At 33.6% G+C, this 12,394-nt stretch overlaps 1 protein-coding gene across 1 annotated transcript in view; it reads left to right on the top strand.

Annotated features, from left to right (window-relative positions):
* LOC127835412 (neurogenic locus notch homolog protein 1-like) overlaps window positions 1–12,394 on the top strand; it is a 210,044-nt gene that overhangs the window by 98,384 nt on the left and 99,266 nt on the right. The window lies entirely within an intron of this gene.

Genomic DNA, 12,394 nt, shown 5'->3' on the forward strand with positions numbered 1-12,394 from the left:
TATTGAGCACGATTATTATTATTATTATTATTATTATTATTATTATTATTATTATTATTATTATTATAATTATTATTATTATTATATAGCTTTTAGAAACTTATACCTTTAAAAAAATCCCATTGGAAAAAAAAATCCCATGGGAAAAAAAATCCCATGGGACAAAAAAATCCCATGGGAAAAAATCCAATGGGATTTTTTTATTTTTTTAAAACACGATTTAACGCGTTGAAATCGCGAGAAATGCTCATCATTTGTTAAAAGGTAGTGTTTCTGAAGGTTACATGAATAAATCTCTAAAAATCAGAAAAAATCCCATGGGATTTTTTTTCCCATAAAAAAATGGGATTTTTTTTCTATCAAAGTAAATTGAACGAAAATAAGCACAAATGCTTTAACAATGCTTAAAATCGATAACTAAGCACAAACGAACGTGTTTTATGTTTTTGAAAATCCCATGGGATTTTTTCTCCCATAAAAAAAGCTGGAGAAAAAATCCCATGGGAAAAACCAAAATTCCCATGGGTTAATGAAAAATCCCATGGGATATTACAAAAATCCCATGGGAACCCCAACTTTGCAAATAAAGTTCATAGTGAAGAAAACGCATTTAATAAGCAAAAATAACCAATTATTAATCACAAGTTAGACTTTTATCTTATACTTTATCACAAATAAGCAAACCTTCAAGAAAAAGGGTACTTAAGTTTGCGAAATTTCGGTTTCGCAAAGTTTTTCCGGTGGCCGTTAATAATAGATGACTCTTGTTGCTGGCAAGCTAACTGACCCCGATTGACTGGTTTGAGCGCCTTATATAGGCATCAGAATGCTGAAACTAAATGCTGCAAGCATCATGATGCTGGAACTGAATGCTGCATTGCTGGCAGCAAATCAGATTCCAGAATGCAAAGTGAGATGCTGGAAGTACCAAGGCGGTACTTCGGTTAAACTGTTACAAGAACAATAATATTGTGAACAATACTGAATCACTAATTAACATATGCCGCAATATAAATCAGCGTTTTTCATAGATAACAAAAACGTTAAAATAACTACACAAAACATTTCCCAGTTATAAAGACTTTTAAAGGTTTGAGGTGTCTAAAGCTCTCCAGCATTATGTCACACAACTTGTAAAATACACGGTGTAGATGCATATCGGTGGCCTCTCTGTCAAAATGCTGCCTCTGTTCATTCTCGGCTGCCTCTATGTTATATACAAGAAAACGAATGGTCGGCATTCACAAAACAGGTAAGAAAATTTAAATTGAAACCCGTAAACACATTTGTGCATAAAAAAGAAGGTCCATGAGTTGAAGCATATATCCAGCTAGATGTTCACAGTATTCCGCAGGTCCAAACACATATCACAACCTCTATCGAAGATGGAATGATGACGAGGTTGGTGGAACAATCGTGCATACATGCCACTTCGATGACTTTTTATCATAGCATTTCCCTAATATGTCAAATATCTAGTGTCATTGATAGCATCTTTATGATCAAATCCTTACGTTCAATGTACGCTATATAGTAATTTTCATCAATTTTACTTAAAAAATGCCTACTTTCGCTTTCGTTGTGGCACGGGAAGCCTCTCGATCGGCTCACTTTTCTTGCACGGGTAGCCTATCTAGTCGTCGATTGACACTGGCATGGAAATCCTCTCCATTACATTTCTTGTTAATAAACGTAAATATTTGAACAAGTATTGCAAATTAGATCAAACTAAACCACTTGATATATCAAAGTTCTCTCCTCAAGTGGATATGACTTATTATATGCTAGACTTTAACAAATTTGAATCTTGTATTGTGCCCTTTTTTAGCTGTAAATATTTCATTTTTGAATATTTATGAACACAATTTTTTGCTTATGGCTATTGGCGAAAATTGAAAGATAACATTGATGTCATATGAATAAACGTTGATACCAGGGCTCAGTGAACCAGGAAGCAACTAGTCCGAGTCAATGTACAGGGACGTCATGATACTTATTGGCTGGTTCATCCACTTGAAAAAAAGCCGTTTTAAAAGGACGTTTTAAAATGGGCCCTTTTGAAAATCTGAGGCTAGCCGGCGACAAGTTACTTGACTTGCACGAGAAAATCCATGAACTCGTGGCATTTTAACGAATCTTTGGTTTTTGCATTATGTACTGTAAACACGTGGCACCAATATGTGTTCATTATTTTTAGCAATTTATCAACGCGATTTTCATTACTGACGGATTTATACATGTACATAAAGATACCACAAATGTGTAGCCGATAGCGTTAGTCCAAATAATTTCGTTAAAAGTGATATTTACATACAATATTTTGACATTTTTAATTTTTACTATCAATAATTTTAACACGTGTTAAATACGGAATCCGGATAGTGCCAAGTAGATTGTCGCGTGTCGACCTTCATGGTCGACGCACGACATTTAAGCGACGCACGATATGACATTCGACATTTAAAGTCGACATGCGACAATCAAGATTTGAGTGTCGCATATCGCGCTGGATTTTAGAAGAATAAATACTGCAGATAATCTTGACTTCACATGGTATATTTCTTTTAACTATTGAGAAACTGACAATTCTGGTGTCAAAATATTGAACTTGAATTTTATGACAGTTTAAATAAATATATTTAATGATAAAGATAATCATTTTATCATTGCGACGCTTAAAATACACCATTCCAATTGTTGCGAGGAACGGCTATTCGACCTAAAATGTAATGGCGAGTGTTCCCATGCCAGTGTCAATCGACGACATGATAGGCTACCCGTGCCAGAAAAGTGAGCCGATCGAGAGGCTTCCCGTGCCACAACGAATGCGAAAGTAGGCATTTCTTCGATAGAGGTTGTGATAAGTGTTTGGACTTGCGGAATACTGTGAACATTTAGCTGGATATATGCTTCAACTCATGGATCTTCTCTTTTTATGCACAAATGTGTTTACGGGCTTTAATTTTATATTTTCTTACCTGTTTTGTGCATGCCGATCATCCGTTTTCTTGTATATAACAGAGAGGCAGCCGAGAATGAACAGAGAGGCAGCATTTTGACAGAGAGGCCACCGATATGCATATACACCGTGAAATAGTGCTGCATAGGTGTGACTATAACGGACTTAAAAATGATTCGATTGACATGTTATGCTAAATTATTATAAGAATTCCTATATGGAGACACACCTTACAAATATCATAATTTCAGCTATGACATATACATATGTCAATGTAAACAATATATTCCAACGTCAGAGATAAATAATGCAAATGGCGGTCAGATTCAAAATCTTAATCGCCAGCCTAAGATGCTGGAACAATATAATAATCATATTAAACAATGGATGGCTTCATTAAATATAAGCTGGATCCACCTGAAATACATCAAAGAAATGGATAATTAGAAGAAAGCTATGCTTTATATACTGTTAGTACTATTCAATTATGACAAAAGCTCTTGTAATATAATTCGGACAGTACTAAGTTCGGACAAGTCCACCTAGGCTATTACAGTATTAATCGATTTCGTGCATTATCCAGTGTGGTGTTTCCGGAATTTATCCGGTGCCAGTATATGGTGGGTTCGTGTGTTATCCGGTGCCCGTGAAATCAATATGCGACCCTTTAAAAACGCAAATACTCACGTTTTTGATGTTGCCAGTAATTTCCTACAATTTCATTATAATTCTGAATGATTATAACAACAATGTAAAGTAGTAGTATTATATGTTTTTTTCTTTCCAGTTACAAAAAAGCAAGTATTTTAAACTATTTCATGACTATGAGGTAGGTATGATTCATTTGTTTTCGTTCGATTTGATAAAATGTTTTATTTTCATAACGAATTTTGAAGTAAACCATTAGCTGAAACACCATAATGTTCCGTGAGCAATAATGTTTGGCATTTGAACGCGGTTTTGTGGCTCATTACACTTCCAATACTAGGCGCATCCTGCATTTTACCTTGTTTATTTTTCGATATGATCCGTTGCCGTGTCGCGTATTGTCCGGAAAATGTTTCCAGTATTATCCGTATTGGTTAGGCACCGTGAACAATGCCACTAAATGACTGAGACAGATTTAAAGCTTATCATTCATACTGTTTGATCCGTGAAAAGTCCGTGCGCAGGTTTCAACCGACTATGATAATAGCTTAAGTGGTAAAAAAAAAAGAATTGTTCAAAATTAAATATAAATACATTATTAACTTCTATGCCAATACATACCTGCTAGGTATATTAATTTTGGTTACTTAAACATGTGACAAAAAATTTGACACGTACGATTTAATACACGTTTTAGCAAAGTGACAAAGATGTAAACTACCCTGGGGACAAGTGGTTTTCTAAAGGAAATTCCAATGGAGTCTATCGCCGTTATTCCGGTATTGAGATGAAAGTCGGGTTTGTACAATCAGACGAATACCCACTTTCCGGAGATACAAGTATATTTCTGACATTATGCATATATCCAGTCGGTTTTAATGTTAGTTTCAGTGCATTATTAAAATCTTGTGCATTTGGAACAAAGCTATTTATATCATGTCTTGCCTCTCCATGTTTTACCACTTCACTATCGGTAAAATATGTAACATCAGATCAGGAGCCATTTAAACATGAATAGGTTGTTAAAGCAGACTGAGTTGTACCATGCGAACAACGTGTTGCACCAATTGATGAACTGTTGTGACTTTGTTTATATCCATTGTCACTTTGACCGGAAATGCTGGCTGCATTATCCCCAACTGAAGAGTATGCATACGAATTAGACCTACATAAATCTTCGTTGCAATCAGACGGGCTCGACATTCTGATGTTGAAACTTGGCGATTCAGTGCCCGAGAACATGATACATGTATATTCCACAGGGTGTATCAAGTCAACATTGGGTGTAGCGCCATGGAAACTATTGTCATGTTTGATCACATTTTGATTTATAAAGCGCACAGTTACAGCACCATGTGCATGTTTTTGGTTATAAGATGCAATAGTACTTTTTCCAATTCCCATTTCTAATGCATTTTCGGACCCATTGACTGTCGTTTCATCATTGTCAGCAACATAATCATTGACCTGTCCTCGGACCATTTCATATAACCTCGCTGGTTGCGGGTTCAGTGGCAGGCAATTGTTTTTAATGTACGTTTCTGCGTTCAATATATTATTTACACTCGCATGGTTAGCACTCTCCAGCGGATATTTAAACACACTATCTGAGTTGGGACTAAATCCTGGTTGAGGACCTATATAACACATATGGGTAGGAAGCTCGTTTTTAAGTAGAGAGCTACTCGCTGATGAAATTCGTTCATGGGCGTGTAACTCTCTATGTTTTTTTTTTCAATTTTGTTCGGACTTTCAAGTCTCGGCTTGGGGAGCCTGTTTTGAAGAAAGGACCAGAAATTCTCTTGTTTTCTCGTCGAATCATTTTCAGTTGGAACTTTAACTTTCGGGAGACGCTTCCAGTACCCAATATATTTAATGTTCGACACTCTCTCAGGTCTATCAACTTTTTATCATCGATATTCACGCCATCAGTACTGGCCTCAAAGTGGTTAGCCTCATTATCACATTGTGCACCCTTGATAGCTTCGATACCTTTCGGCGGCCTGAAGTCATCTATTTCCAAGCAGAGAATATTTTTCCCATCCTCAATCAAATTGATTAGGAATCTCAGTGCCCAATTATCATGAAGAAGGTTTTCCGTATACAGAAAATGCACTGCTGCGCTCTTCTCAAACAATGCTGCTGTCGTGTTAATGGTCTCTGAAACATTATTTTAGTTTTTGTTCGTTTGGATTTCTCTATGAACAAATGCGTGTCATGTGTTTGTGTCGTAGAATTAAAATAACCCCTCAACACTTTCCTCGGTAAACTGGTTTCTCTGCAGAAACTGCGCATAATAGCGTCAGGCATTGACAAGAGACCACCTCCAGAGGTAGAGGATGAAGTGACGTAGAAATAATTTCATTACCAAGCCCCAATCATCGGATTTGTAACCAATCACTAAATGACCAATGCAACACAGCACGGTTAAAATGGAAATAAGATTAAATACGATAAATTATCATCAAACTCACCTTAGCAATTAATCTGATATGTGAACCGTCAAGAATGACACATGATAATTCAAAGATCTCCATGGACGATGGGTTCTGATTAATTTTAATAATGAACGAAAACAATGTTCACATGAAGACATGTATCTCCCTTTACAAGGCACTAATAACGGACAAACATAAAACAAAACATTTAAAAAATCACACTTAGTCTTAGATCCCTCTGCGCAAATACCCAGTACTAGTAGAAATAGAAATACTCGATTCTAAATCATTGTCATCATCATTTTCCTATTTTAATATCTATATATGTGACCACACCAGAGTCTTCTTACTGGTCCTTGTTTGAAGTCAGCAGAACAGACCACATCATAGATCCCTTACCTGTTCATTGTCCAAGGTCAGCAGATATAAAAACATCGAAGTGGCCTACCTGTTCCTAGATAAATGGCATTAGATATTAACATGTATTTGTGCCTTCCTTTTACAGGATGAATGTCAGTAGATATAAACACATTATTGTCTACTGCCTGTACCTGGTTTAATGTCAACAGATATGAACACATCATAGTCTCTGAGCTGATCCTTATTTGAAGTCAGCACAAAAGAACACATCAAATTCCCTTACCTGTTCTTGGTGTAATGTCAGCAGATATGAACACATAATAGTTTCTCTCCTTGAAGTTCTGCCTGATATATTCCGCCTTTTCACCGTCATCATCAGAGTGATAAAGGAACACGTGGTACTCATACTTGTCCTCTGAAATGTGTTACGAATTTGGGATTCATATAAGTTCCAAAAATAACAGCACATTTTCACTTAAAATGACTAAATTAAAGTACTGTGTACTTCCTTTAAAAACGCATCGGAATTCTATGAGGGAATATCCTTTGATATTCCCTTTTTTCGTTGCAAAATGAAGAAAAACAGGTGTTTTTTTCTCACTTTTATTGCACACAAATTTAACCTTGAATCAAAATGCATGAACAGGAATTATCAAACTTGTATATTTCCTAAAAAAAAGTGCGTAAATTTACGAACATTTTTAATGCAAAAGGAACACATTTGACATCACTAAGAAATTATTCGTAAATTAACGAACATTTTAAGGGAGAAAAATCAGTAGTTTTTTTCATTGCTTGTCACCATGTGGCATAAATTTATGAACTTCTTTTTTTTAAAGAAATATATGATTAACAAAACCATTATTCGTAAATTTACGCACTATTAAAAATGTTCAGAAATACTTGGTGAATTCATAGATTCTTACCAAAACCATACTTTGTTAATTTACGCCTCAAAAAACCCAGACATACTTGTTTAATTCATTAACAAAACCATACTTCGTAAGTTTACGCACTATTTAACATTTTCATTGGTAAATTCATATTCTTCTAAATAAAACCATACTTCGTAAATTTACGCACTATTAAAATTTTTCAGACATAATTGGTAAATTCATATTCTTAGCAATAACATACTTCGTAAATTTACTAACTAGTAAAACTTTTCAGAAATACTTCATCAATTCATATATTCTCAACCAAATCTTACTTCGTAAATTTACGCACTATTACAATTTTCCGAAATATGAGGTCAATTCATATTTTCTTAATAAAACCATACTTCGTAAATTTACGCACTATTATTTTCAGAAATAATTTGTAAACTCATAGATTATTAACCAAAAAATACTTCGTAAATTTACGCACTATTTAAAAAACAGAAATACTTGTTCATAGATTCTTAAAGGGATCTTTTCACGCTTTGGTAAATTGACAAAATTGAAAAAAGTTGTTTCAGATTCGCAAATTTTCGTTTTAGTTATGATATTTGTGAGGAAACAGTAATACTGAACATTTACCATGGTCTAATATAGCCATTATATGCATCTTTTGACGATTTTAAAACCTAAACATTATAAAGCGTTGCAACGCGAAACGATTGAATAATTTGGAGAGTTCTGTTTTTGTCGTTAAATTTTGTGAAACTACGAAGATTGCTTATATAAGGTATAAAATACTTCAAGTATATGTACTCGGCGGAGTAGCTCAGCAGGCTAAAGCGTTTTTACTTCAGGACTCTGGCAGGACTCCAGGGGTCACTGGTTCGAAACCTGGTCCCGGGCAATGTTCTTTTCCTTTTTTTAATTTTATTCTGGATTTTTTACTGGAGCTTTTACGATCCAATGTTTACATTTATCGACATAAAGCATTTAATGAATAAGTTAAAAAATGCCAAAATCTGTGAAAAGGCCCCTTTAACAAAACCATACTTCGTAAATTTACGCACTATTAAAAACTTTCAGAAATACTGAACAAAAAAATACTTCGTAATTTTACGCACTATTAAAAACTTTCAGAAATACTTGGTGAATTCATAGATTCTTAACAAAACATACTGCGTAAATTTACGCACTATTAAACACTTTCAGAAATACTTAGTGAATTCATAGATTCTTAACAAAACATACTTCGTAAATTTACGCACTATTAAAAAAAATCAGAAATACTTGGTGAATTCATAGATTCTTAACAAAAACATACTTCGTAAATTTACGCACTATTTAACCTTTTCAGAAATACTTGATAAATTCATATTATTCTACATAAAACCATACTTCGTAAATTTACGCACTATTAACTTTTCAGACATAATTGGTAAAAATACCATACTTCGTAAATTTACGAACTAGTAAAACTTTTCATCATATATCCTTAACAAAACCATACTTCGTAAATTTACGCACTATTATTTTTTTTCAGAATTACTTCATCAATTCATATATTCTCAGGAAAACCTTACTTCGTAAATTTACGCACTATTAACATTTTCAGAAATACCAGGTCAATTCATATATTCCTAACAAAACCATACTTCGTAAAATTAAATTTACGCACTATTATATTTTTTCAGAAATACCCCGTACTTTGTCAATAGATTCTCAACAAAATCATATTTCGTAAATTTATGCTCCATTAATTTTTTTTAGAAATACAAAGTCATGTACTTGGTCAGTTCATATATTCTTAACATACGTCGTACATTTACACACTATTATATATTTTCAGAAATACTCGGTACTTTGCAAATTCATAGCAAAACCAGACTTCCTAAATTTACGCATTATTAAACAATTTCAGAAATACTTGGTGAATTCATAAATTCTTAACAAAACCAGACTTCGTAAATTTACGCACTTAGAAAACCCAGAAATACTTGTTTAATTCATAGATTCTTAACATAACCATACTTCGTAAATTTACGCACTATAATTTTTTTTCAGAATAACTTGATAAATTCATAGATGTCATCATTGTTGGTATTTATACGAACATTTTCAGGGAAAAGGTTTTTTTTTGCATTAACAATCAACATTTTTGATATTTCGTATTAATACGAACTATTATTAACTGTCATCTTTGTTCGCATTAAAACGAACATTTTCACAAACAAAGTCATTTTTTGCATTAAAAATCAACATGTTTGATACTTGTATTAATACAGCTATTATAAATTGTCATCATTTAACATATTAATACAAACATTTCCAGGGATAAAAAGTCAGTTTTGTCACTAAATATAGTCAGTCGCGAGAGAGCCTAGTCTTTTTTAAGGAGAAATTTGCACAGATTTTCTCCCATATTAGTGTCAGATACTGTTGGATTGTTTGTGGATTTCTTGATGAATTCTTGAACTAGATTGTCAGGTTTTACAACAGGCAAAGTTTGCAATTTGAATTTAATGTCTGGTGCAACATGACTTTCTGACCCATCAGCGCCTTCGACATCATGCTCTTGTAGTACCTTTACTTCTGCAGCGTCGGCTTCAAAAGCTTTTTGCTGAGAAAGAACTTGAAGATTCGCTTCTGATTCTGCCTTTTGTTTCAAAAGAGCTGCTTCTTGTTGAGTATATTTTAGTTTTATCTTGGCATATTCAGCTTCTGCTTGTTTCAATGCGATGAGTTCACTCCTACGGCTAGAGGATCTCGAACTGTGTGTCTTCACACCACCATGGACAGAGTTTGGCTTCATGCTGGACATGACTTTTTTTAATATTGATTGTTTATTTTGGTCAATCTTTTCCAGCGCGTGTAACTATGCTTTTTCCTTTAGCGACACGTCTGTAGTGAGAGCCGATAATTCTTTAAGACTTGCTTCACTTTTCACATTTTTTAAGTACACTTCAAATTCGTCTTTAACTTTTACGTAACTTTCATAGGTAATTGCTGTTCAATCAGGTTAATTTCACCAACATTACTCTCATAAGTTAAAATACTACTTACTATGCACAAACTTTCAGTCACTTTGCGCCATGAAGCAGAACAGCGCTTCCTAAAGTTATCAATTCTCTCTTCATAAAGAGCCCTCCCTTTTGCAGAAAACGGACGTAAATGCCGTGTTGACGTACAATAAACTTTCTTAAGCCGGTTGAAATACAGATGAGACTTTAGTGCGACCAATTTTGAACATGGATTTAGTTCGACGTCCAGTACGGGGTACGGACAAAAGCCCTCTTGGACATTAGCCCCTAGGACAAAAGCCCCTAGGACAAAAGCCCCTTGGACAATAGCCCCTTTAAAAAAGTGCACACACGGACATTAGCCCCTTGGTGTTTTAAAATGTATTTTTATTTCATTTTTTTAATTTTATATATCAATACTTATAAATATGTTAAGGTTTTCACAATTACTATTTTACAATTACTATTGGTGGTTTATTAATTAACTATGAAGTATTTTTTAATTTGACAGATGTTAACTACATGATACAATGAAAATTGCATATTTATTATTTCATAATAACAAGGTGACAAATCTTTTACTATTGGTGTAACTTAATGTCATCTTGATATGTATATCATTTTCTACCTTTAAATTGCATTTACTTAAAAAAAAAAATATTAATTACATAAAATGAATGTAAAAAAAGGTAGGGTCTAACGTCCTAAGGGGCTTTTGTCCGAAGGGGCTTTTGTCCTAGAGGGCTAATATCCTAAGGGGCTTTTGTCCTAGGGGCTTTTGTCCTAGGGGTTAATGTCCGAGAGGGCTTTTGTCCTACACTCGTTCTAACTAGCCCTTCTATATATTAATTCATTCTACCGTAAATACACCCACTCTCACTGTATAATATGTGTTGTTGTTGCTTAATTATCGGAAGCCACAATATTGTACTAAAAATTGTACTTTGTTATATTGCCCGAATTGCATGATGTTATATACTTCGTTGAAAATAACATCTATGTTCTGTTCTATTGCATGCCAATTAACTAGTTCATTATTATGATGAGCGGATTAGTGAGAATGAATGTCCGTAAACGAATGTCTGAATGACGAAGCCGATTTCCAATTAGTCATCTCAAATTTCAATAATAACCAAACTGTCGCGCATCTTACCTTTATCGGCGCCAATTTAATATTTATTCGTTAACGCTATCGATACATTTTTTCCGCATTAACGTGTAAATGTCAAGTGTCAGTTCAATACACGGTATAATGTGAGAGAACCGGCGCTAATGCATGAGTTGATAACTTTGGATATGGCTTTCATGCCTTTGAAAAGTCGTATTTTTATCAACATTGGTCATAATTATTTCAGTAAAAAATTGATCTAATGACGAAGAATTCGAAACTGAATGTGTAGCGAATGTTTATAATGGTTTCACAATAAAATGAAATCGGCGTTACCGAATTTTAAGCAACAAATCTGTGTTTCTTGTGCACATAAGGCAAACTTACTTCTGGCCAGCTTAGTAAATTTACCGGTATATCAATTATCGTATTTATGTTGGAGGATATTTATTTAAGTAACTTTTTGTTTTGTTTTTATAACAACACTTGGGAAAAAATATAAGAACGGAAGTCTTGGGTAATAACAAAACCCGCATCTTACAGAAAATTATATTCATATAAACAAAGCTATGTACTGACACGTCTCTTACTAAGAAACTATTATCTTGTTCATAGTAAACCGTTGTTTATTAATGAATATCACCAGGGAAAGTGCATTTGATTTTCAAACTATTATATATATTGTCTTACATGTAAAACATAATTATTATGATCCAATTTAACTAATCATGTATCTAGTTGTTCAAAAATAACAATGTTATTTCTAATTAAATAATTTCTCTTTATCTGTGTTTTTTCCATATGTCAACATTTTCAATTATTCAAATGCATCATCTGTACATGAAAGTCGATGAAAACTTTAGTTGATTATAGATAAAAAGAATAGAGCATTATTTATTGCCAATTCATTATAAATAGAAATAAATCTAGCACTATTTATTGCCTATTCATTATAGATAGAAAAAAATGGAGCAATATATATA

Source organism: Dreissena polymorpha, chromosome 6 (assembly GCF_020536995.1).
Source record: "Dreissena polymorpha isolate Duluth1 chromosome 6, UMN_Dpol_1.0, whole genome shotgun sequence".
Taxonomy (NCBI): domain Eukaryota; kingdom Metazoa; phylum Mollusca; class Bivalvia; order Myida; family Dreissenidae; genus Dreissena; species Dreissena polymorpha.